Below are 24,015 nucleotides of genomic sequence, written 5' to 3'. Positions count from 1 at the left end.
CAGCCTTATACTAAGAGTCGAGTTTCGTACTGTGTCAGTTGAATGGTTGGACTTCAGAAAAACTGTCCTAACACTCCCAATATACCATTTCTCCCCCATCTGCAAATGCAAGTTTCGACTTTTAGGAGTTGCAAGCGACACCCAATCGCCCAAATAAAAAATAATATACAGAAAGGGACTTATGTATTGCTGCCGTCATTGTTTTTGTGTGTGGAAAATGTAATGTAAACATTAAAAGAAAATACACAAATAAAGGCTTTTACGGAGAGAAGAAATAGTCACACAAGAACACAAACTTTAAAACCAACATGTAGACTTTATTTTTAACATAAAATATGCAAACCTTTTTTTTTTTTAAAGAATGGACAATAAGGACTTTGATAATGAACATTTCCTCTGTCAATGAATAGTGTGGCAGTGGCACTGTGGAGACCTGGACTACTTTCTAGGATGCCGGATAGTACTTTAAGCAACAAACTTTTTTTTTCCAACTTGTATCTTGATGTGATAGCCAAAACCTGCAATGCATAAAAGCAGTAATAAGTAAAAGGAAAGGCCAAATAGACCTGCGCATAAAGATTAAACAATACTGTCAGAATGCAGTGACAAACATGAAAGATTTTAATTCATGAAATAAATAATACAAATACACGCACAGCCTTTTTTCAAGGGCTTGATATCAAAAAGAAAGCTAGAGGGTGGACATTTTCACTGGGGACAACACAAGATACATTTAATTGCAATCCAATTCCCGATTCATTTACCTTACAATGAGGAACAAACAATGGTACAACGCTGAAAACACATTATTCTGCCCCTTGTAGCTTACCCCTTTATATTTCAGATTTTTTATTTTTATTTATTGTGCATTTAGTCAAACCCATTTGACTTTACACATTCAGCAACATATAAAAACAATCTTAAGAAATAAAACAACATACCGCATAATTACAATAAAATTGTCAATTGTACATGAAACGGTAGAGGAGAAACAATAATAAAAGGAAAGAAGAGAGACAATACAATGATTTGCATCATTCATCAATTAACTATACTATTTTCCCTACAAACCAGCTATCAAGTACATTTCCTTATCTTCCACGAAAGATAAAACCCAAATCATTCTCCATCAACTTCCAATTATCTACTTAGCAGTCACTTTTTGTGGTGAGATTTAGGATCCTCACAATATGTACCATTTCCATTGTCAGGAACACTTTGTTACCTGAAACAAGTCTTTCCCAAAATGTGAGGGATTCGAACGTGTCAATATTATGGACAAATCTTCTTAATCTCAAAACCCTCAAGGCCCGAGTTCCCGGACAATCAATCACCACATGTTTGATTGTATGCTTAGATTCCAATTCACAACCCTGACAGATATCCGATGGAAAGGTTATCCTGTCGCTCACATGCCAAATTTCTAAGGTTGGCAATATTGTCAACATTAATCTGAGAAAGTACGCCCTCACACTTGGGTCTGGTGATCATCTTAAGTAGGTGGGTAGTGAGGATCTGGATTTATCAAAGAGCGACATGGAGGCGGACAACTTTAAAACTCATTTGTTTAATGGTTTGAATCGAATAGCCTGCTTTAATTTTTCCCTTATATTTTACGGGATTATACATCAGGGTATCAATGTCCATGTTTGACAGAATCCCAGTTACTCTCCCCCCTAGTAGATTCAAAAAGCCATTATAATTTGTTTGTGCCTGAGCATAAAAATCCTCATAGAGAGATGGGGGGGGGGGCATCGTTCAGAGGTTGAGAACAAGTCTATAGGTGGAAACGCACCTCTATTCCATCCATGCTAAGAGATGTCAGGCCCAGTTCAAAGCGAATTGAAACCATCAGAACTGAATTGGGTAAATTAAGCGTTCTTTTCCATATGTTGGACTCCAATTGATCCCAATCTATTCCAAAACTCTAAGGATTACATTTAAGACCGAAAAGCAGAGAAGGCACAACTTTTCCCACATAATATTTTATAAGAGGGGAGAGAGAATTTACAAAATGTATTATGGATTTTCACCATCTGGGATCCCAAATTCAGAATCTTAACATCCAGGTAAAATTTTGTTTTACCATTTTAAAATGTATAAGCACCTATGCTTCACATATTGTTTCTCACACCTTCAGGCATATCAGAAAATGTATATTTCAGCATGGTCAATCGTGTTCACAGTTATACGTTGGATGACACAATGGTTTCCTAGTAAATAGATTATGGAAAGGGCGGGTGAATATTATGTTATTGGGAATTTGTATAACATCATACCACTGGTATGATTTCAAAGCGCTGTGGGTTGAACACTCTCAGGGACCAGATCAGTGGGGAGAGTAGTGTAGTAAATAGTGCTTGGATGCACTTGGTATGTGTGCAGCCAGGTCAAACCGAGTGGTGCATTGCTGCATTATAGTGCTATGCGTGGTGCTGTGGTCACGTGAGATCAGTAATGTGTGCAGCAAGGTCAAGGACTACTTGGGTGGCTGCATTCTGGCTCTGGTGGAGCTTGTGAATGGGATGTGTGCAGCTAGGCTGATTTTCCATGGGGTATAGCTGCGTTCTAAAGACTGTTGATGTGTTCATGGAGGTCTATGTGTGCAGCTAGGGCGAATTAATCGGGGGGGAGGAGGGGTATAGCTGCATTCTATTGTTTGTTGGTGCAGCAGAGGAGTGTGTGCCCATTGGTATGTTTGAGTGTCTGCATATTGGAGGGAGTCCCTGGTTCCTGATCACCTTCCAATGTCTGTCAAAGTGATTGTATCTCCCATTTGTGGTTCAGGGCATTGGTTCAAGCAATTGCAGGTCTATGGTCATCCCTTTGTCTATTTGAGTCTGCAATTGCTTATTGGAGGACGCCTTCTCACAGTGCAGCTACATTCAGTTCTATTTCATTTTATATTTTTAATGCGCATGTCCCCGAAAGGAGCCAAGCAGAGAACTGCATCTGGACTCAGATTGAACTGAATTCAGGTGCAATAGCTTGCCTGCTTTAGAGTTACCACAGAATTTTATTTATATCAATAGATGGGAGAATTCTCATTTCAGTGCGAATTCCCTTCAACCTTAGAGACCCCCAGCTGCTGGAATTTAGGACTTTTAATTTTAACCCTGGAGCGAGGGAGCCCTTCTCACTCTCTCATGTTTTGACCCGATAGAGATTATAGGTTTCCTATGTTTTTGGAGTCTGACAAACTCTTTAGGCATCTACTGTTTGTATGGTGAAACACAACACCTTCAGTCCAGTGTCACAGAGGAATCATTTAGATTTCTCATATGTTTTAAATACCTCTTGTTGTGTGAACTACCGTTCCCAAGAATAGTAAAGTGAAATTGACTTTGCTTACCATTTCTCTTTGTAGGTCCAGCACACCACATTTTATGTGGAGTGCCGGGGGTTACTTAGTAGCCCCCTATCCTACTTATTCATGTAACATCTTTTGCTACCCCCACTACTTTAAATAGCTGGTGGCAGTGGTTTCATTTTCCTACCATTTTCCTACCATTGTGCTTATTTACCGCTGGCGGAATCCTCAGCTGCAGTATAGCACTCATGGGTGACCATTTTGTCAAAATGGCCATTGTCTTTTTACACCATTTTCAGTTTGGGAGGTCTTTCTTGGCTTTTGCGTTGAAAGGTTTGAGCCCTTTGTTTGTCCTGCCTTTGGCGGACTTCAGCCCTGTGTGTCTGGAAGGACAGGATGTGAGGGAGGGTCCCGTAACTCCCCAGTCCTTGGTCTCTAGGAATGCCTGAATGCAACTAGTCAAGATTGGCTGGCTGGACTTTCAGGACAGCCAACCTTCTGTGTGATTTGACAGACTAGGCTGTGCATGAAAGGAAGAAACGTGAGGGTTTTAGGACTACAGGCTGAGTCGACCACTGGAAGGACATCCGAAGAAGAAACCGTGAACGAAGCTTGCTGCAAACCCCTGGACTTTTGAATTGCACGGTGAAGCCCTGCAACTGTGCAGACCTTTTTCACCCGACAAGCTCCTCAGGAACGACTTCTCCTCTTGGGTTAGTGGGACCAACTAACCCAGAGCAACACCACTAGGGGTCGAACGTCCGTAGTAGAGTGCAACGTCTGTCACGGAAACAAATCCAGCTAGAAGCTCCAGGAGACTCCTAAGGACCATTCGAAGCAGGACTTCCAGATCCAGAGTACCCTCACAGAGTGCAGGACGGGGAGCAAAGAGTCCAACTGGCATCCAAGATCTGCTGCGGTGCTGTTTGTAAAGCACTGAAACCTCAAAGTATTACAATTTCATTTGCAACGATTCTACAGCCCTCTCTCTATCCCAAGATAAGCCTGGCTGCCCTGTCTATGCTACCCATGAACTCAGGTGCTTGTAATACAAATGGTCCAAAGAGAAACAAACACTATGTATTGTAAAAATAATTTTTTATTTAAATACAAGTAGGCTCAGATAAATCTTGGGGGGAATAAGTACCATCACGTTGTACATTGTACATATCCTGTATTCATGTAAAAAACTGTATATCTTGCTATTATGTCAATTTTTGTAACCTGTGTATACGCAACTTTGTAGGTCTTGCATCTCCATATAACTGCGCCCTTTTACTCACAAGTCTGGTGCATTTAACAAATGAATAAACAAACATAACCACAATTATAAAAACAACACTATGCTGAAGGTACACAGACCAAAGCATATAACCCAATTTGGAACCCTCACGTAACAGGAGTTCTAAGGAAGTCAAAACCAATATTTACTTTTAGATTACTTTCAGTAATACCAGGGTAGTAGACCCGATCAGTTGTACCGTGATGATCAGCAAGAAATTACGTAATAATATCAACTGGACAATATACTTTTCTGATCTAGTGAAAAACAGATTCTAGGAACAGTATAAACCTATAACTTGGATTCAGAAAAACAGTTAATGTAGGGTAGTTGGACCTTGGTGTGTAATATTAAATCAGTTGCTTTTCAGTTCACAGACTAAGGGAAGCAATAACTAACTTATTTTAGGATAACACAGTTATACCTCAGTGTAAGTAAAACCTATACACTTTTTACAGGAGCTATCAGGAACTTAAAGGCAGGTATAAACCCAAAAACAAGGGGGCGGGGGGTGTGAGGGGTCCTGGGAGTCCCTCTGCCTTAGTTAGTAGTTTGATTGACTTGTTCACATGGAATTTTGAAATCAATTTCGGCGCAAACTTGGGAAGTGTGCGCAGAACTACCTTATCTTTGTGGACTGTAACAAAGGGGTCTAAAACAGAAAGAGCCTGTAGTTCGCTAACCCTTCTGATAGAAGTGATAGCCACTAAGAAGGCTGTCTTATAAGTCAGATCTTTCAGACTTGCTTTATGCATAGGCTCAAAGGGAGCTCCCATGAGCGTGGTCAAAACCACATTCAGATCCCACCCAGGGGCTGGATGAGAGATGGGAGGATAAATCCTCTTAATCCCTTCCATAAAAGCTTTAATTACTGGTATCTTCCACCACAATACTTTTTGCTGTGATGTGGTGTAGGCTGACAGCGCAGCCAGATGAACCTTTAGGAAATTGAAGACTAACCCAGAGTCCAACAGGTGGGTTAGATACAAAACAATGTGTGAGGGTGAGCAATCAATGGGATTGACACCCTTGGAATTGCACCAGAAGACCAAATGTTTCCATTTGCTGGCATAGCAATAACGTGCATTAGGTTTTCTCGCTTCCCCGAGTATGTCCATACATCTCTGAGGGAGTTTCAGGTGTCCAAACTCTATGATCTCAGGAGCCAGGCTGCTAAGTTGAGTTTGTGGGCATGGGTGGAGGGTCTCTTCTCTGTCCTGAGACAACATGTTGTACGGGCAGGGCAGTCTGACTGGTGGGGAGAGGGACATCTCCATCAGGTGAGCGAACCAGGGTTGGCGGGCCCACATGGGGGCCACTAGTATCATGGTAACTGGTTCCTGGTGCATCTTGTGCACTATCTTGTTGGGAAGGGGAGTCGGGGGGTTGGGGTGTAAGCTTAGACAAATTTCCCCGACCAAGTTATCCAGAGACCGCTCCCTTTGGATCGGTTCTGGGGGTACCTGGAGGCGTAGTCTTGGCATTGGGCGTTCTCCTGAGTAGCAAACAGGTCGATCTCTGGGAAACCCCATTCTGCGAAGACGTTGGACACAATGTCTTTGTGCAGTCGCCATTCGTATTCTTCTGGCAGAGGAAAATCTCTGCTGAGTATGTCTGCCAGAAGATTGAGTTCCCCTGGAACATGTTGGGAACAACAAAAACATCTTGTGTTTGAGAGCCCATCTCCAAATGCTTTGGGACAGCTTGGATAGCCCTGGAGAGTGAGTGCCCCCCTGTTTGTTCAGGTAATATATTGCTGTAGTGCTGTCCGTTAGGATCAGCACTGTCTTCCCTTGCAGTTGCATCTGAAAGGCCTTCAATGCTTTGGACACTGCTAATAGTTCCAGTAAGTTTATATGATTGGACGCTACTTGAGGGGACCACTGTCCGTGCACTGTCTGCTGAAGCAGGTGAGCCCCCCACCCCGTGAGAGATCAGTCTGTCGTAAGTGGCTTCCACTGCAGGTGTGGTGAAGGTCTTCCCCTTCAGGAGGTTTTCTCTTGACCACCACTGCAGAGGGAGAATGAGGGCTGGCGAGACAACAGATCGTCCGATTGTCCGCTGGCCTGACACCACTGGCTGTTGAGCCACTCTTGCATGGGACGCATGCGCAGCCGCACGTGGGGAACCAAGTATATGCATGACGCCATCATCCCTAGCAAACGTATGGCTTTGCGTACCGTCACCTGCCGACTGGCTACATATTGAGGAACCTGAGCGAGCATGTTCTGAACCCTCTCGCTGGAGGGGAAGACAAGGCCGTCTTCCGTCCGAATTAGCGCTCCCAGAAATTGTTTTACTTGACTGGGGTCTAAGCTGGATTTCTTTTAGTTGATTGAAAAACCCAGGCTGAAGAGGAGATCTAGGGTTTTTTGGGTGTTCGAAAAACAAGCGTCGAACGAGTCCCCCGTAATGAGCCAGTCGTCGAGGTAAGGGTAAACTGGGACTGATAGTCTGCGCAGGTGTGCTGCTGCCACTGCCAGGACTTTGGTAAACACCCTTGGCGCTGAGGGGATGCCGAAGAGGAGTACTTTGAACTGGTAGTGTTTGTCCTGAACCTTAGGTATTTTCTGTGCGCTGGAAACATTGAAATATGAAAGTATGCATCTTTCATATCCAATGTTGCCATGAAGTCCCCCTGTTTCAGCAATGGGATCACCTCCTGTAGTGTTACCATGCAAAAACTTATGGGGCTTTATGAACTTGTTCGCTGGGCGCAGGTCTAGAACAGGACGCATGGCGAGATCCTTTTTGGGTACAAGGAAGTACATTGAATAGATACCCTCATTTACCTGAAGAATCGGGACGGCTTCTATGGCGTCCTTTCCCAGCAGAGCTTCCACCTCTTGGATCAGGATCTCCAGATGGTCTGGTGAAAGGCGCTGTGGGCGCGGTGGTCTGAACTGGAAGTCGGGTGAATTCCTTGCAATAACCGTCGGTGACCGTCTTTAAGACCCACTGGTCGGAAGTTATCCCCTCCCATGCCTTGAGGAAAGATGTTAATCGCCTCCCCGACCAGGGAGACATGGGAGGGGACTTGGTGGTCATTTCTGACCAGAGGCTGTGGCTCTCCTGGGATTGGGGCCTCTGCCTCTACCTTTGCCGTGTTTCTGACCCCTTGGGGGGGTAATAAGTAGGGCTTCCGGATGCTTGATTCGTGTTGAAGTTACCCGTGCCGTAGTTGTTCTGACCAGCACGGGCTTGTCCTCGAAAGGACCACCAAGAATTATTACCCATCTGGGAGGATGGTTTTTGTGTAATCTGGTGCAAAGACCTAATAGTCTTGTGCTCCTTCTTGGCCGTCTCCAACGCTTCATCCACGGCTTTCCCGAAGAGGTTAGTCTCCTCAATGGGTTTATTAATGAGGGAGGCCCGAGTCTCAGGTCTGAAGCCCGATGTACGGAGCCATGCGTGTCTTTTTAGAAGAGTTCTTTGTGCAAGGGACCTGCCTGCTGTTTCTGCAGTGTCCAGGGTGTTCTTCACCACATTCTGGTTAACCAGTTTTCCCTCCAAAAAAATGGCGAGAAGCTTTGTTCTGGGGGGTTCAGGAACCTCCTGGAGGCCTTCTTGGAGTAAGTTCCATTGAGCATCCGCATAGCTCGCTAATAGCGTAGTATTATTAGCAACCTGATGGTGTATGCAGCTGCTGATGTGACACGTTTGCCCAGGGCATACAACCTTTTAGACTCCTTGTCCGGTGGTGATTCTCCCCTGACAAGGGGTACCCCTGCCCTCTATCGAGTGGTAGTCACTACCAGTGAGTCTGGGATGGCATGCCCTTTGATATACAGAGGGTCGGTAGGAGAAGGCCAAAATAATTTTTCGACTCTCGGGTTCACTGCCCGTGTCTGAGCAGGTGTGACCAAAGAGGGAGCTACCCGTCTCTTAACAGAGTTAAGGAGGGGGATGGATTGACCGGCTGGGGGGTTTTCTTTGATAATATCCTCCACGAAATCCTGCTCCGGTACCGCCTCTTGGGTGGCAATCTTGAAGAATTCTGCTGCTTTTTTCAACATGGAGTTGAAAGCCATTTGGTCATCCACAGGGGAGGCCTGCAGAGCCAGGATGGACGGAGGAGAATCTAGGCACAAAATATCAGAGTCCTGATCTTTTTGTGTCCAAGGGTTTTCACCTTCCTGCTGGATTTCCTCCCAGTTGTCCGTCGTGTCCTGTTGGTCCTCCTCATAGTTTGAGAAAGGACGCGTCCTCTTCCTCGTTACAGATATCTCTATAACTATCCGTATGGATCAAGTCTTCTTGTTGGGATACCTGAGACTGAAGGTTAGGGTCTACCCGTGCTTTTTTCAGGTACAGATGATCTGAAGAGTCGATAATCCGCTCCAGCCGCTCCATACAACCCTCAAACTTTTCTGTAGTTCATTTAGAGGACTAAATCCGGGCCAGTGCGAGAAGTGACATTCTCTGCTCTTTTGTCATCGATGGGTACCTCTAAGGGTGTCGGAGAGAGTCTCTTGACCATCTACGTAAATCCCATCGGAATCTGGAACATAATCCGCAAAACCTTTTCCGCGGATTGACCCATTATCTTTGGCGGGACCGGGATAAGAACCACCGCCGCTGTGATCCTTCCGATGCTACTTTGAATAGATGCCGAATCGTCAAGAGACAAAGAAAGACCGTCCGTGTTACCAGGAGGTTTAGCGGACGGGTTTCTGGGTAGAGGCCGAGTCGTATCTTTTGGGCCTATAGAGGCCTTCGAACTCGTTGAAACGTCGGGCTCCCGACTTTCGACCTGTGTAAGATTAGGAGTAGCACCCTTAGTCTTTTTTGTTTGCCCAGTCGCCATGCGCTGCTGCAAATGCGGGGAAGGCCTTCGATCAGAGCGATCTGTGGGAACCGGCGAAGATTTTGGCAGTCCCGTTAGAGCTTTCGCCTTTTTCGTCGAAATTGGCATAGGGGTTGTATGCTTAGTGTTGTGCGGGCTTGGCGGACCTAGAAGTGTCCACCTCAAGGTCTATAAACATCTGTGTTGGACGTTTGGTCATCCGAAGTACCCCCGTCACTTTCGGCTGGTGTGGCAGTAGGGGAGGGGGGGCTCATGTGTGACATGCCATAGACGGACCACCGCTTTACACGGCGCTCCTTAAGGGTCTTGGGCTGAAGGAGTTTGCACGCCGCACACCACTTCACATCGTGCTCTAGGGGGAGACAGGCATTGCACGTCCTGTGCACGTCCTTCCAAGGATATCTGACCCTACACTTAGGGCAGAATCTAAAGGGAGTCCTTTCCATAGCAAAAGGGAAGGATGACCAGACCAAAGGGGAAAGGAGGAGAAAGGAGGAAAGACATACTAAAACAATATGGCCACCCCGACCCCACTCTCCCTACTGTATAGGTCGGGCAGAGGGCCCGACCACGTGGACAATCCGGCTGCCGGATCTTAGGCGCTGAAATCCACAGCCGTAGACGATCGTCGAAGTTTTAGTTATTGGCGAAATTACTTAACAGGAAATAAACCGACAATTCGGTAAGATAAACAATGTCTCTAGTAAGAGCTCCGCTATAGGGCGACCAGTTATCTGGGCGGAAAAAAACAATCTGAGGGACCTCGGCGCGTGAGGGATTTTGGGTACTACACACGTCACGATAGGGATAGTGTTACAGACATGCCTATGCCGACGTCCCCCTTCGGTCCCCGAAAGACAAGATGCAATACACTGCAGTTACCACTGGATGTCGGACCATATGCACAGCATGTGATTCTAAGCAGATTAACAAGCATCAGAAAAAGAAGATTACAGTTACTCTTAGATAGTGCAAATAGTTTGAGTTCACCAGAGTCGTGAATTCAATGCAATAGGTTAGGCCAAAGTCAATGGGTTAAAGTCTTGTATAGGATTAACCAGTTCTGGTAGTTAAACGGAAAAGTCTTTGCCAAAGTTCTCAGAAGTAGTTCGTATAAGAAAGATGTGTATGTTGGGTCACAAGGTGACTAGGCCTGCAAGTTGCCAAAGTTCCAAGCACTTTTGCAGTGAGAGGTAAGTTCTTTCAGTCGGGTATTCACAGTACCTTACAATGAAGAAAAAGTGCAGCGGAAGACTTCTGTTCCGGGCAGTTCCCGCAGATCTCGCTGCTCCTGAGCCTCAGTCGTGGGGACAAGATGGAAGACGTCGGGGGACTCCTGCACTGCACTGGACTGGTCAAAGCTGGCACTTGGCAAATCTTCAATTCCGGTAGCTGAAGGCAAGCACACAAACTGGTGTCCCTCTCCCTGGTTATTCGGTTTCCTGCAGCACTCTGGAAAATACAACCAGCTCCGAGAATGGTATCCAGGTGGCTTACGAGTTGATTGGTCCCACCAACTCTAAGAGAAGTTGTCCTTGCAGATCTTCTCTGTCGAGATGAATTTAGCGATTCGGACCTGCAGCAGGGCTTCACGGGGCAAACCAACAGTCCAGTCGTTGCAGCAGCCGTCCTCTTCAAGCTCGTTTTAGGTTCTTTCATTCCAGTGGTCGACTCTGCCTTCCAAGCCAAGAGACTTGCCTTTTATCCAGTTTCCTCAAATTCATTCCAGCCTAGCTGCCACTCGTCCAGCAGGGTGGCTGTCCTTGCCAGACAGTCAGCCAGCCAATCACGCCGGAGTGCATTCGGGTCTCCTAGGAGAGTAAGCACAGGGAGTTTCGGGCACCTCCCTCACTTGCTGCCCAACCCAGACACTCGGGTGCCAGAGGCGATCTTCAGTCCTAAAGCCGACAAAGGACATGAAACAAAGGGACCAAAGACACTCTAGAAGGACCATTCCAAAAAGAAATGGCAAAAAAGAAGGCCGGGACCGGTTTAAACAAAGGTTGGCTCAGACGCCATCTTGAAAAACATGTCTCCCGCGATTTAACGCTACCGGAGCTACGAATAGTTCACGGTCGGGAAAAATCATGGTCGTTTGTTCTGAAACCACTGCCACCAGCCATTCTAAGAGGAAAGGGTAGCATTTGACTGCTAGATGAATATCTAGACACAGGGGATACTAAGTAACCCCTCCAGCGCACTGTTGTAAGATAGGGTGTGCTGGGTCTAGGAATTTAAAAAAGACTAGTAGTCAATTTCACAATTTCACTTTACTTACACTGGGAAACAATTTATCCCAGAGAAGGTATTTAATCCTTGGGAAAGCCTGTGCCACTACACTGAAGGTGTAGCGTGACAAATGAAAAGTTGATGCCTATGGAGTGGTCTAAAACTCCATAACCAAATGAAACACTAGAGTAAAAAACCCATAAAAATACGAGAGAGTGGAAAAAAGGGTCACACTCTCTCCAGGTAAAAAAAATCAAGTCCTCAAAATCCAGCAAAGTTGCAGGCGGTCTCTAAGGTGAAGGGAATGAGCACATTGTTGAGAATACTCCCCAACAAGCCCACCAAAGGCAAAACGAACAAAGGGCTGAAACCTGGTTTGACACGCAGAGTAAAACCCAAGAAAGGCGTCAAACAGAAAATGGCAAAAAAAGAAGAACGGGCCATTTTGACAAGATGGTCACTCCTGGGTGCTATACTGCAGCAGAGGATTGAGCCTGTGGTAGAAAAGCACAATGGTAGGAAAATTAAACCAGCGCCCTAGCCATTTAAAGCAGTGAGGGTAACATAACAAAAGTTACATGAGAATGTCGGATATGGGGCTGCTCGGTAACCCCCCCCTCCCAGCACTCCCCATAAAATGGGTTGTGCTGTACCTACAAAGACAAGAGACAAGGAAAGTAAAGCCAATTTCACTTTACTATTCTTGGGAACAGTAGTTCACCCAGGAAAAGGCATTTAAACCTTATGAGAAAATCGAAAGGATTTGTCTGTGACACTGCACTGAAGGTGCTGTGTGTCACCATACATAAAGTAGATGCCTATGGAGTGAAAATTTAAAAAAGTTCTACTGAAGTCCAGCAAGAGAGCTGGGGGTCACGAAGGTTGAAGGGAATTAGCACAGAAATGAGATTTCTCCCTAATGCCTTGCAACATTTAAACTCGACGGTTGGCAATCCTTTCAGGACAGCAAGCCTCCCAGTTTGAACTGGAATTTCACACTCAGGCTAGAAGACAAAGGGCTGCAGAGTTTGGGACTGCTCCCTCGCTTCCTGCCTTCAGACACTCTGGAGCCTGGACGGGGCATCAACAGGACTCCCACGAAGATACAAATCAAACAAAGGAATTTCCCACCATGGATGTCAGGGGAAGCAACAAGAAAGGACAAGGAACATTAAAAGGGAAAAAAACAACAAGACGGGCTATTTTGATAAAAGGAGCACCCATGGGTGCCTTTACCGGGCCTGTGCAAGCACTGAATTAATAAAAAGGTCCACTGCCAGCAGCCATTAAAGGTACGTTTGTCCTTGTAACAAATGTTACATTTAAAAAGAGGGGTGCTGATCTCTCCTAATAAAATGTAAAAGGGATCCAAATATCCCTTCTACCCTTGGGAACTGTAGGTCTCACAAGGTTAGCCAGAGTAAGTTAAAAGGTGAGCCCACAGGGCAACCCACCAAAATGTAGTCAAAGAGGATAACATTTATAAGACAATATGGAGAGTCTTAAAAATGACACCCATAAAAAGTCAAAGATTCTGTGAGTGAGGCATAAGGAAGAATAATCCACCAGTAAAAGCAAATGTTCTGGGGTTGACACAGGTCAGGAAGATGTATCATTGCTATGAAAATCTTATCCAACACAAGGGGATAGTCTCCATTTATGAGATTACTAGTTTTTGTGCTGGCCACAACTTTTAGTTATGTTATGTTAGCGGTACTTGTATAGCGCACCGTCACCAATGGAATTGGTCCCCAGGCGCTCTGGCGGATCTGTAAACAGGTAGGGTTAGTCGGGAGGAGAGTGTGAAAAGTGGTGTGCTGTTGGCAGCTTCGGCTCAGTATCACAGAGTGCTGGGCTTTGGTGCTAGTATCGGATCGGATGAAGGCCTCAGTGCTGTGGGTGAAGTTTACGTGTTGTTGATGCGGTGTTGTAAAGTGCGTGCGGATTGCTGGGAGAGAGATGGTTGTGTGGTTTTGTGTGGGTTTAAGTATGCAGAAGATTGAGGGTTGGGTTAGTGGGGTCTGTATCCTGGTTCAGGTACTTATGATTCCGTTAGAGTTGTAAACCTGTGGATTCAGATGTTGCTGGTTCTTCGAGGGCCGACTTGTTTTGGCGGTGATGCGCTGATCCACCTGTATCCTATTGTGTATAGCTTGGATTGGTGGGTGCATATGAACCTAATCTTCAGGTGTGGGACTGGGTGAGTGATATTTGTTCTCAGGTGATCTAGTGTGACCCTGGTCAGTTAAGGCTTTGAATGGTTCAGGGTCATGTTGCAGTGTTGTCCTTCTGTCCTGACCGGTTCTTTGATTTTCGTGAAGCGAGTATCCTTGGGACTATTGTTTAGTTGTAGTTTTGTGTGGTGGGGCATTGTGCTTCCTGCTTTGTATTGGTGGGTAGTGTGTAGTGATGAAACATTCTGTTTCTCACCCATTGTAATGGGGCCCATGATGCAGCGTTTCCTTTCTCTATGTTTTGCTCTTATGACTGTTGGGTAAGGTCATAGTTAAGGTCATTGTCCTCTTGATGATTTGTTCTAGTCTTTCTGTCTTAGTTTGCCAGGTTTACTTTCTTTGGTCGTATTGCGACTGTATCCCATTTGGTCCTTTAGTATATCTTGGGATATTTACCTCAGTTTTGCTCACTGATCAGTGTGTATCGCGGTCACTCTACGTTCATTGATGTTTTTAGTTGTCTCAGTGCCCCTGTGGCTAGTCTTTTTAATTACGATGTGAAGAGCCAGGTTTTCAGTAGTTTCCTGAATAATAGATGGTTTCTTGTGTTGCGTATGTACTTCGGAAGGTCGTTCCAGGTTTTCGGGGCTTGGTGAGAGAAGGAGGATCCTCCAAGTTTTCTTTTGTTGTAGGGCTTCGGTTCCAAGCGGATGTCCATGCTTGATCTGAGCGTTCTTGTTGGTTGATGTAGGCACAGTTTGTCTCTTAGGAACTCAGCGCCTTCGTTGTGTACTGCTCTCTGCGTAATGCACATTGTTTTGAATTTTGTTGTTTTATTTGTAGCCAATGTAGCGTTTTCAGTGCTGGTGCGGTGTGTTCTCTTCGGGGTAGTTTCAGAAGTAGTCAGGCTGCAGCGTTTTGAATGCGTTGTTTTTTTAGGAGTCGTTCAGGCATGCCTAGGTATAGGCTATTGGCATAGTCTACTTTGGACATGACGAGGGTGATGATGGTGGTCGTTTTGTTGGCAAACTGTAAGAACGGTAATATTCTCTTTGCCGCTCGCAGGAGGAAGAAGCATTACTTGAGGAGTGCGTTTACTTGTGGCTCTAGCGTGAGATTATTGTCCATTAGAACCCCCAGATTTTTTACAATCGCCGAGGGTGCTGGGGTTGTCCGAGTTTCCTTGGCCAAGTGAAGTGTGGAAGGGGTACTTTGGATCCTTTTTCCTTTCAATAACACTTGTGTTACTTTTGTGACATGTCCAAGATGGGCTGGTGGCAGCAGATATTTTTCCACTGAGTTTAACCTTTTCCTCGCAAGCACTTTTGCATTTTACCTCAGAATAACATTTTAGGTACCATACACTCAAAATGACTGCCACATGTTTTTAACCCTGTCCTTTGGCATCCTTATACTTTGGCCTTCTTCCTGCCCTGAAATGCCATGTATGAAAAGCCCTTTGTCAAACAAAGGGCTCCAGTGTCCCAGGCAAAACAGCTTTGTGAGATCCTGGCACGATGTTAATGTTAAAGGACATTTGTACCACGCACTATCACCACCGGAGTGGTCCCCTGGAGCTCTGGCGGCTCTGAAAGAGGAGGGGAGGTAGAGTTAGTGGGAGGAAGCAGGAAAAGTGCAAGAGAGCAGTGATGTGCTGTTGGCGGCCTCAGCCTGGTGGGTCCGTTGGCTGGACCTGGGCTGTTTGCGGCCGGTAGTCGTCGTGTATTGTTGTGCAAGACTATGTGTGTTTTTGTTTTGTTGTTGCAATGTAGTGAAGTTTGTGTGGTTTGTTGTGCTGTAGGTTTTGGTTGTGTTTGGTTTGGAGTTTGAGATGTGTTTGCAGAAAGGGAAATTGTTAGTAGGGTTGGTTAGTTTGCGTCTCTATCCTGAATTGAGGCGCTCGGCTTGCGTAGTCTCCTCCGATGTGGATCTGTCCTGATCTGGGTCCGACTGGTATACAAGGTTCCTTACTCCTCTGGCCCCCACCTCTAACATGCTCTCTCATAGCTCCCCGTATCCTCCCTTCATACTCCTGTGGCCAGCGCACCTGCCAAGGTCAACCTCTCAGGTAGTGTGGTGATTGCCAATATCTCAACAATTCCACACTACTGTGGTGCCTGGCGGTAACTAAGGGGCGGGTGAAGTGTTGGTGGGATTGTCTGGGATAGTTGACTCAGTCAACGTGTGTGCCGCCTGTGTTCCAGTCTATCCAGTGTCACCTATCCAGGTGCCGTTGGAGCTACCCTCTCGGGTCGGGGATGTACGTGTCCTTTCCGGCTTAGTCATCCTTTTTCCGGTTTTTGGTTTCCAGATTTAGTCTGTGGTGTTGAAGAGCCGGGTTTTTAGTGATTTCCTGAATTCTAGGTGATCTTCAGTGTTTCTCATTTCTTTTGGGATGTTGTGGCAGGTTTTTGCGGCTATGTGGTAGAAGGAGGTGCCTCTAAGTTTTTTCTTAATGTATGGTTTGAGTTCCAGGCGGATTTCGTTGCTTGATCGGAGGGGTCTCGTTGGTTTATAGACTTATTTTCTTTTGTAGGAATTCTGCTCCTTGTCCGCCAATTGCCCTGTGCGTTATGCACATTGTTTTGAAGGTGATGCGTTGTTTTACTGGGAGCCAGTGTAGTGTTTTTAGGGCTGGAGTGATGTGGTCTCTTCTGGATAGTTTGAGTAGTCTTGCTGCTGCATATTGGATCCGTTGCAGTTTCTTCAGGCGGTATTCTGGTATTCCGAGGTAGAGGCTGTTTAGATAGTCAATTTTTGACATTATTAGGGCGACGATAGTGAGTGTTTTGTGCGTGAAGGAGAGGAAAGGTAGAATTCTTCTTGCCGTGTGGAGGAGAAAAAAGCATTTCTTCACTGTTGCATTTGTGGTTCCAGGGTTAGGGTCTTGTCCATTAGGACTCCCAGATTTTTTACTACCTTCAATGGTGTTGGTGTTTTTCCCATTTCCGTAGGCCATGGGATGGTGGTTTCGTTCTCTTGGTCTTTGGATACGATAATGATTTCCGTCTTTCCTGGGTTGATTTTCAGGTTGTTGGCACCCATCCAGTTGAAGACTTCTTTTAGACAGTCGATTAGGGTTGAATGGTCGGCATCAGTGTCTTTGATTTTGTAGATGATCGGAGTGTCGTCTGCGTAGTTGTAAGATGTAATGTATTTTTTTAAGATTCTGATGACCGGAGTCTGATAAATGTTTTGCTTAATGGCAATTATTGATTGATTTATTTATTTATATAGGGCTTTACACCAAGGCGCTGTACAATGGAACAATACAATTTGGCATGATGTGGGGAATGGGAAGGTCTAGTACCAAACCCCACAAAGGTCAGGGGCATGTCTGTTGCTGGGCAGAAGTGGGACAAGAGGCTGTGCATGATTGGAAAACCCTTGCCACTTTGAATGTTGCAGATCCTTACCATTGGTGGTGAGACACAACCTGGCTTGAATTTGTGATAAAAGAAGGAGTACAGCAGTTCTTCAGTTCATTATTTGGAGCCAAGACCCATATGACGAGTTGAAGCACGCTGAAGACCAGAGAATGGCAGTTGAATCACATCTAGCATCACCTCCAGCAAAGTCCTTGTGAAGCCCTACCGCGCTGTATGCATCTCTTGAAGATGCTCATCAGTGCTTTGATTCTGGGGCTGGTGGGGCCAACCAGTCTGGATCCCTGCAAGAAAATCCTACCCCTTGTAGCATTCAAAAGTGTCCCAGAAACATGTGGGCTGACCAGCTCCATCCAGGGCATAATTGGTACATTGGTTCCAGTTGCGAGTTTCAGCCTGGAACTTCGCAGGGGGCCAGCTTGTGCTGAACAGCAGTAATACGGCAGCTACTGTCCATCATAAAGAGGGACCTTACTTTATTGGGGCAGTTTGTCTTCACCACGTGAGCTGCCTGCCGCCCTTGACTGCAGTGTTCTTCACTACTGCCTACTTCCATCACATCCTAGGGGTCTTGTTCTTTGGCATACTGGCCCTCAACTCTTAGTATATGTCTGTACTAAAGGATTCTTGGTAGAGTGGCAGAGCAGTCAGTGTTAGGGGAGTTTTCCTAAAGTCCTACTTGGAGATAATATTTTAGTAAGCTATCCCAGTGGTTTGTAGATCCCCCAACTCTTCTTATCAGTCTGTACTACTCAGAGACCTTGGTAGAGTGGAGGAGCAGTCAGGCTTATTTTAAGAGGAAGATGTGAGCTGTAGGTATGTACTCTGAATCTAGTAAGTAATGCATATCAAAGAAACACTTAGACATACATTTATATTAAAATATAGATTATTCATTTTTTCCATTTGTAAAGCCCCTCAGGCATCAAGGCGCTATTGCAAACCAGTTACATTTTTACAAAGTACGTAACACAAGAAACCACCAATTATTATTCAGGAAATTACTCAAAACCTGGCTCTTCACATCATAACTAGAAAGACCGGCCACAGGGGCGCACACACAACTAAAACATCAATGAACGTAGAGCGACCCCGATACACACCGATCAATCAATGGGGAAAAGCCAAGGTAAATATCCCACGACATACTAAACTACCAAATGGGAGACAGCCGCAATACGACAAAAAGACTGTAAACATAGCAAGACAAAGACAGAAACACTAGGACGAATCATCAAGAGGACCATGACCTTAACTATTACCATCCACAACAGCCCTAAGGACAAGATAAAGAAAGGGAAAGGAAGCACTGCATCACAAGCCCCAATCCAGCGGTTGAGAGACAGAATGCTTCATCACTACACACGGTCCACCAATACACAGCAGGAAGCACAATGCCCCAACACACAAAAACTACAACTAAATAGTCCCAAGGATGTTCACCCCACAGAAACCAAAGAACCAGCCAGGACAGAAGGATACGAACGACTGAATACACAGGCTCACCAAGACGGATCCACTAGGACACCACATCAACATGACTCCGACCCTGAGCCATTCAAAGCCTCAAACGACCAGGATCACACTAGATAACCTGAGAATAGATATTACCTACCCAGTCCCACACCTGAAGATTAGGTTCAGTCGCACCTACCAATCCAAACAATACTCAATATGATACAGCTGGATCAGCGCAGCACCACCAAAGCGAGCCGGCCCACGAGGAACCAGCAACAACCCAACCCACAGGTATACAACTCTAACGGAACCATAAGTACCTGAATCAGGATACAGACCCCACTAACCAAACCCTCAATCTTCTGCATACTTAAACCCACACAAAGCCACACAACCATCTCTTTCCCAGCAATCCGCACGCACTTTACCACATCGCATCAACAACACAAACTTCACCCACAGCCCGAACACAGCCCCATCCGAGTCCTACTGAGGCTCGTCACCATTGCTGCAGGAGCAGCTGTACCCGGCAACCAGACGTCCACGCAATTGATCTCCAAGCGCCCGATGATCCGTGCCTGCTATCTGCAGTAAATGCACGCCAGCAACCGCCCCTGCGCCCTGCTGGTCTCAGCACCTTTGCTTCGTTCCCAACATCACGCCATGAGGAAGCCACCGAAGCCGTGCATCAGCTGTGCACAAAATGGCCGCCTTCGACCCGAACGCCATTTGTTTACGCCACTTGTTTACTCCAGTTGCCTAGCAACCATCGCACTAGTGCGGCCAAAAAGAGGAAAGGCAAACCGGAGGCGGAAGCCGCCCCACATCCTCTAAGGCCCACAGAAGCTAAGGCCCCTTCCTGTCTGCCCCTGCGCTACGGCACGGGACACTGCTTGGCCGTCCGTCATTCTTCAGCTGCTCATTTGCTTAGTAGCCTACCCTAACGCTACCCTCCTAGCTGAGAAGAAACCATGCCTTCATACCTCCATGAACATGACACCCAAGCCTAGTAGTCTTGCCCGTCCCAACTACCAGTTCACAGGAGAATATACTATGATCCCTTGTACTACGTACATTAGAAACCATAAATTACGTAGCAGTCTCCCTCAAATCTACGAGCCTCTTACCAGATCGCTACCACCCTCCAATAAGAAAACTAATTTTTACCATACTATGACAACCACTAGCGCCAAATGGCCCACTACTCTACCGATCTGTAGCATTTCTGATATTCAGACCCCCATACTCATCTCCAAGGCATCAGCCCCCATTAGCCCTACCACATGCCTAACCATAACTAAAGAAGATAATCTACCCCTAAAGGGAGCTCTCCTTAACGCTGGGTTATTGGTGGCCCATGCTATTGACATAGCCGACCTAATTATAGAAGACAGCCTACATTTCCTAGCCGTAACTGAATCATGGTTACATAAGGCCGCAGGACCTGCACTCACGTTAGCTATCCCAGAAGGATACACTATTCTCAGACAAGACAGAGATGGTGTCTGAGGCGGTGGAATAGCTATCATATCTAGAGAGAGTTTGTTGTTGAGACTAGTAGCCCCACATGACCTGCAACCATGTGAATCCCTTTCTATCAAGCTACCACTAAAGAACTCCCAATCACTCACCATGGATTTAGTTTACAGACCCCCTGGTCCTATTGGCACTTTTGAAGAGGATCGGCATAACCTAATTGCTAGCAATTTCAAACCTACCTCCCAAGTACTGTTGCTTGGAGATTTTAACTTCGGCCTGAATGACCCCTCGGACAATCAGACGGTGCAAATAGTAAACTCCCTCAATGCATTAGGATTAACTCAAAAGGTGATCGCTCCCACCCACATCAAGGGTACAACCCTGGACTGGGTAGCCGACCACAATTGTACAGCTACCATTACCTCCATCGCCCCCCCTATCTTGGACTGACCATTTCCTCGTGTCCCTGACACTCTCTACTACTAGACAAAAACTCATAGCTCCCCAAGAAGCGCCACCTTGCCTAACCAGGTTAAAAAAAGAATATAACAGTGGACAGTGGGATCCCTAATATTCTACCCACCCTAAATTCTCTGCCAGACAACATCGACCCAAGTACGATGGTGCATGAATATGACAAGATCATGCTCTCCACCTTAGACAAAGTCGCCCCTCTCAAACTGAGAGCTAGTAGAGCTAAACTACACCTCAACAAGTGGTTCACTCCACAGTTAAAGGACCTGCGACTATTAAAAAGAAAATGCGAAACGGACTGGCGCCTTTGCCCCTCACATGAAAACAAAAAGAAGTTAGAGTCCACTGCATCACATTATAAAAAAGAAGTCTGCCAGGCAAAAAGAAACTCCTACAATGAACAGATAGCTAAGTCCAACTCTAGCATGAAAGAATTATTCACAATCCTAAAAGAATTAGAGTCCCCTATCTCCCCCCCCCCCCGATATCTGCATTAAAGACAAAAATTGGTGCTCAGAGATCCCAATTCCACATTCTGCTTCACTAAAACAACAATCCTTGAAGTGGAAAAAACGATCCTCTCTCTCTCAAACCGTCTAATTGTAAAGGAGATATCTGTCCAGCATACATCATAAAAGAGGCTGCAAGAGACCTCTCCCCCTTCATCTCCAAACTGATTAATGCCTCCTTTGCTTCCGGCACCGTCCCAGCTAATTTGAAACAATCCTGGGTGCTTCCGCTGCTCAAGAAGCAAACCTTAGACTCACTTATCGCTACCAATTACCGCCCCATCACAACAGTACCATTTCTACTCAAAAGTTTGGATAAAATTGCATATTTGCAGAACCAAAAACACCTCGAACAGCACAAACTCCTAGGGGTCCAACAATCAGGATTCCGACCATTACACGGGACGGAAACTGCACTGATAGACCTGAAGACACAGACTGATGAGCTGAGAGACCAAGGGAAAACAGCATTATTGCTGCTACTCTATCTCTCAGATGCATTAAACTTGGTTGATCATAAAGTCCTTTGTAGGCATCTTGATACAGCAGCCCATTTCTCTATATGCGCTGTTAAGTGGATAGAATCCTTCTTGAGCGACAGAACTAGCAGAGTATTCTCAACCTTTGCAGCTGCGGATCCTACCTCTATCATGTGTGGGGTCCCTCAGGGTTCTTGTGTGTCCCCCACTCTCTACAATATATTCACCAAGCCACTGTTAGACGACCTGGACCTTCTGGGTGTCACCTACGCCAACTATGCAGATGACACTCAGATTCTCCTCCCGCTTCGCGGGGATCATGGCAGGGACCTGGCGTTGGTGAATAGAATCTATCTCATCATTCAGGCATGGTTGGCGACTCACGGCCTATGCCTGAATGATGACAAGACAGTTGATAATCCTTGGCTCCCCTTCCAACATCTCCAAACTAGGGCATGAATATGCCTCTTTCATCATTGTCGGTAATACCACCACCGTCTCCAAGGAGGTAAAAACTCTTGGTTTCTACCTGGATGCAACAATGTCCTTTACTAAACAACTAAACTCTCTGGCCTCTACCACAGCCTACACTTGTAAGCTGATCAGAGCAGGCAGGCCCTTCCTTTCTAACGACAGCTACCTTGTACTGGCCAGAGCATTAATTCTATCAAGATTAGACTACTGCAACGCCCTCTACAGTAGTGCTAATAAAACCACTATCCAAAAACTCCAACTACTACAAAACAATGCCATTAGAGCTGCACTAGGCATCAACAAAAGAGTGCATATCTCTGCTATCAGACGTCATCACAAATAGTTATCGACCCACAACAAAATACAACTAAAATTCACTTCCTTGACACAAAGCACTACACAATGTGGCACCAAGCTACCTAATTGACAAAATATCCAGAAGAACTTCCAGTAGACCGCCCAGAAGCATCAATACTAATTGCCTGGTAGTACCCAGATTCAAATTGTCTAAGATTGGCGGCAACAGTTTCCCTGTGAAAGCCAATAAACTGTGGAATTCCCTGCCACACCAGTTGAGAGCCGACCTCCCCTACTCTCTCTTCAGAAAGAACCTCATTACTCACCTCAACCTGACTGAGAATTAGTTCTCCCCTGAAATGTTGGTACGTTAGCACAACCTGCTGCTAGATTGTAAATTGTGTATAGCTTTAACTACCAAGATGTAAATAACTCTGCCTTTCCAGTGCAACTTAAGTCTTGCATATTGTATTGTTGGGTGTCCTGACCCACGTTTGGATTATTATGCTGCAACACTTGGTGCTGTGGGCTTAGGAAATCCAAGAGGGCGGAAAAGCCCAAATTTGCGCCAGAATCCTGGAGAACCGCGCAGTCTTTGCGCACAACAAAATGGTCCCCTGACCTGCCACCCACCAGTGCAAAGAAAGATGGTTCTGTTCAAAACCCGTTTTTATTAATGTCAAAAATTGCTAAAATCATGGGCCCGGAACCACCAAACAAAAATCCAACTATGGTTGAGTGTTTTACTCTACTCTACTACAGATCCACATCAATGCCATGTCAAGCAAGGATCATATACTATCAAGTAAAATCCTTTCTTTTGGAAATGTATTAATTCAAGACAGATCCCAAAAATAGGTGCAGTACCAGCATTTTCCACAAACCGGCGCTAGCGGTCTAAACTGACTGGGGACCTGTATTGCAGAAGCTAAACAGCATCCTGAGCTAGCTGGGACTTCAAAGGTTTGTTCCCAGGAGGCAGTCTGATTCAATTAAAACAGTTCAAAGGGCCTCTGTCCATGGGAAGCATTCACACCAGCCCTTACCAGCAACAGCCCAGGAGATCACATGGTCATTCTAACCAAATGCAGAGTGGCCCCCTGGTCTGCTGACCTCAGTCAACACAATAGACTCTTTCCATTGAATAGGGTATGCAGATTTTAGGTGTTTATTGTCAACACACTGTTCTGGGAAAAGCCAGACATGATCTCTGACTCACCAAGCTTCTGGGGGCGGACCCAGACACTTTTTGTGAATTGAAGGCAAATATATGTTTTATAAAAAACAGTGATAACTAATTGTAACCAGATGACAGGAATGTACAATTTGGAGATCCTTAAAATGGATAATGTAGCTACAATTTGAGTCTATACTCAATTCCGTACGATGTTCTGAGGCAAAACCCCATGAATTATGGAGATTGCAGACACGGGGTTCACGCTAGAAAAAGGAAAATTTACTGGAATATGTGTAGAAAGGCGGTGTACATTTGTGCCATTTTTGGTAAACGTCTGATATTGGTAAACCAACTAAAAACGAGAATAACTTGACATTTTTGAATGCAAGCTCTTCGGAAGATCAGAGTTGAACAAGAATGTGCCTTAAGTCATCTGCAATCTATACATGTAATGTCAACCACTTGTGTATCTGGGAAATG

At 45.6% G+C, this 24,015-nt stretch overlaps 1 protein-coding gene across 2 annotated transcripts in view; it reads right to left on the bottom strand.

The window, feature by feature from the left end:
- Positions 1-296: 296 nt before the first annotated feature.
- CSTF2 (cleavage stimulation factor subunit 2) overlaps positions 297-24,015 on the bottom strand; it is a 557,664-nt gene continuing 533,945 nt past the window's right edge. For both annotated transcript variants that reach the window (XM_069613003.1, XM_069613004.1), the window contains exon 14: positions 297-518. The gene's annotated coding sequence lies outside the window, so the exon portion shown is untranslated. The remainder of the gene's footprint in view (positions 519-24,015) is intronic.

The sequence above is a fragment of the Ambystoma mexicanum genome, chromosome 5p (assembly GCF_040938575.1).
Source record: "Ambystoma mexicanum isolate Mex_15411 chromosome 5p, UKY_AmexF1_1, whole genome shotgun sequence".
Taxonomy (NCBI): domain Eukaryota; kingdom Metazoa; phylum Chordata; class Amphibia; order Caudata; family Ambystomatidae; genus Ambystoma; species Ambystoma mexicanum.
This window is presented reverse-complemented; position numbering and strand designations above follow the sequence as displayed.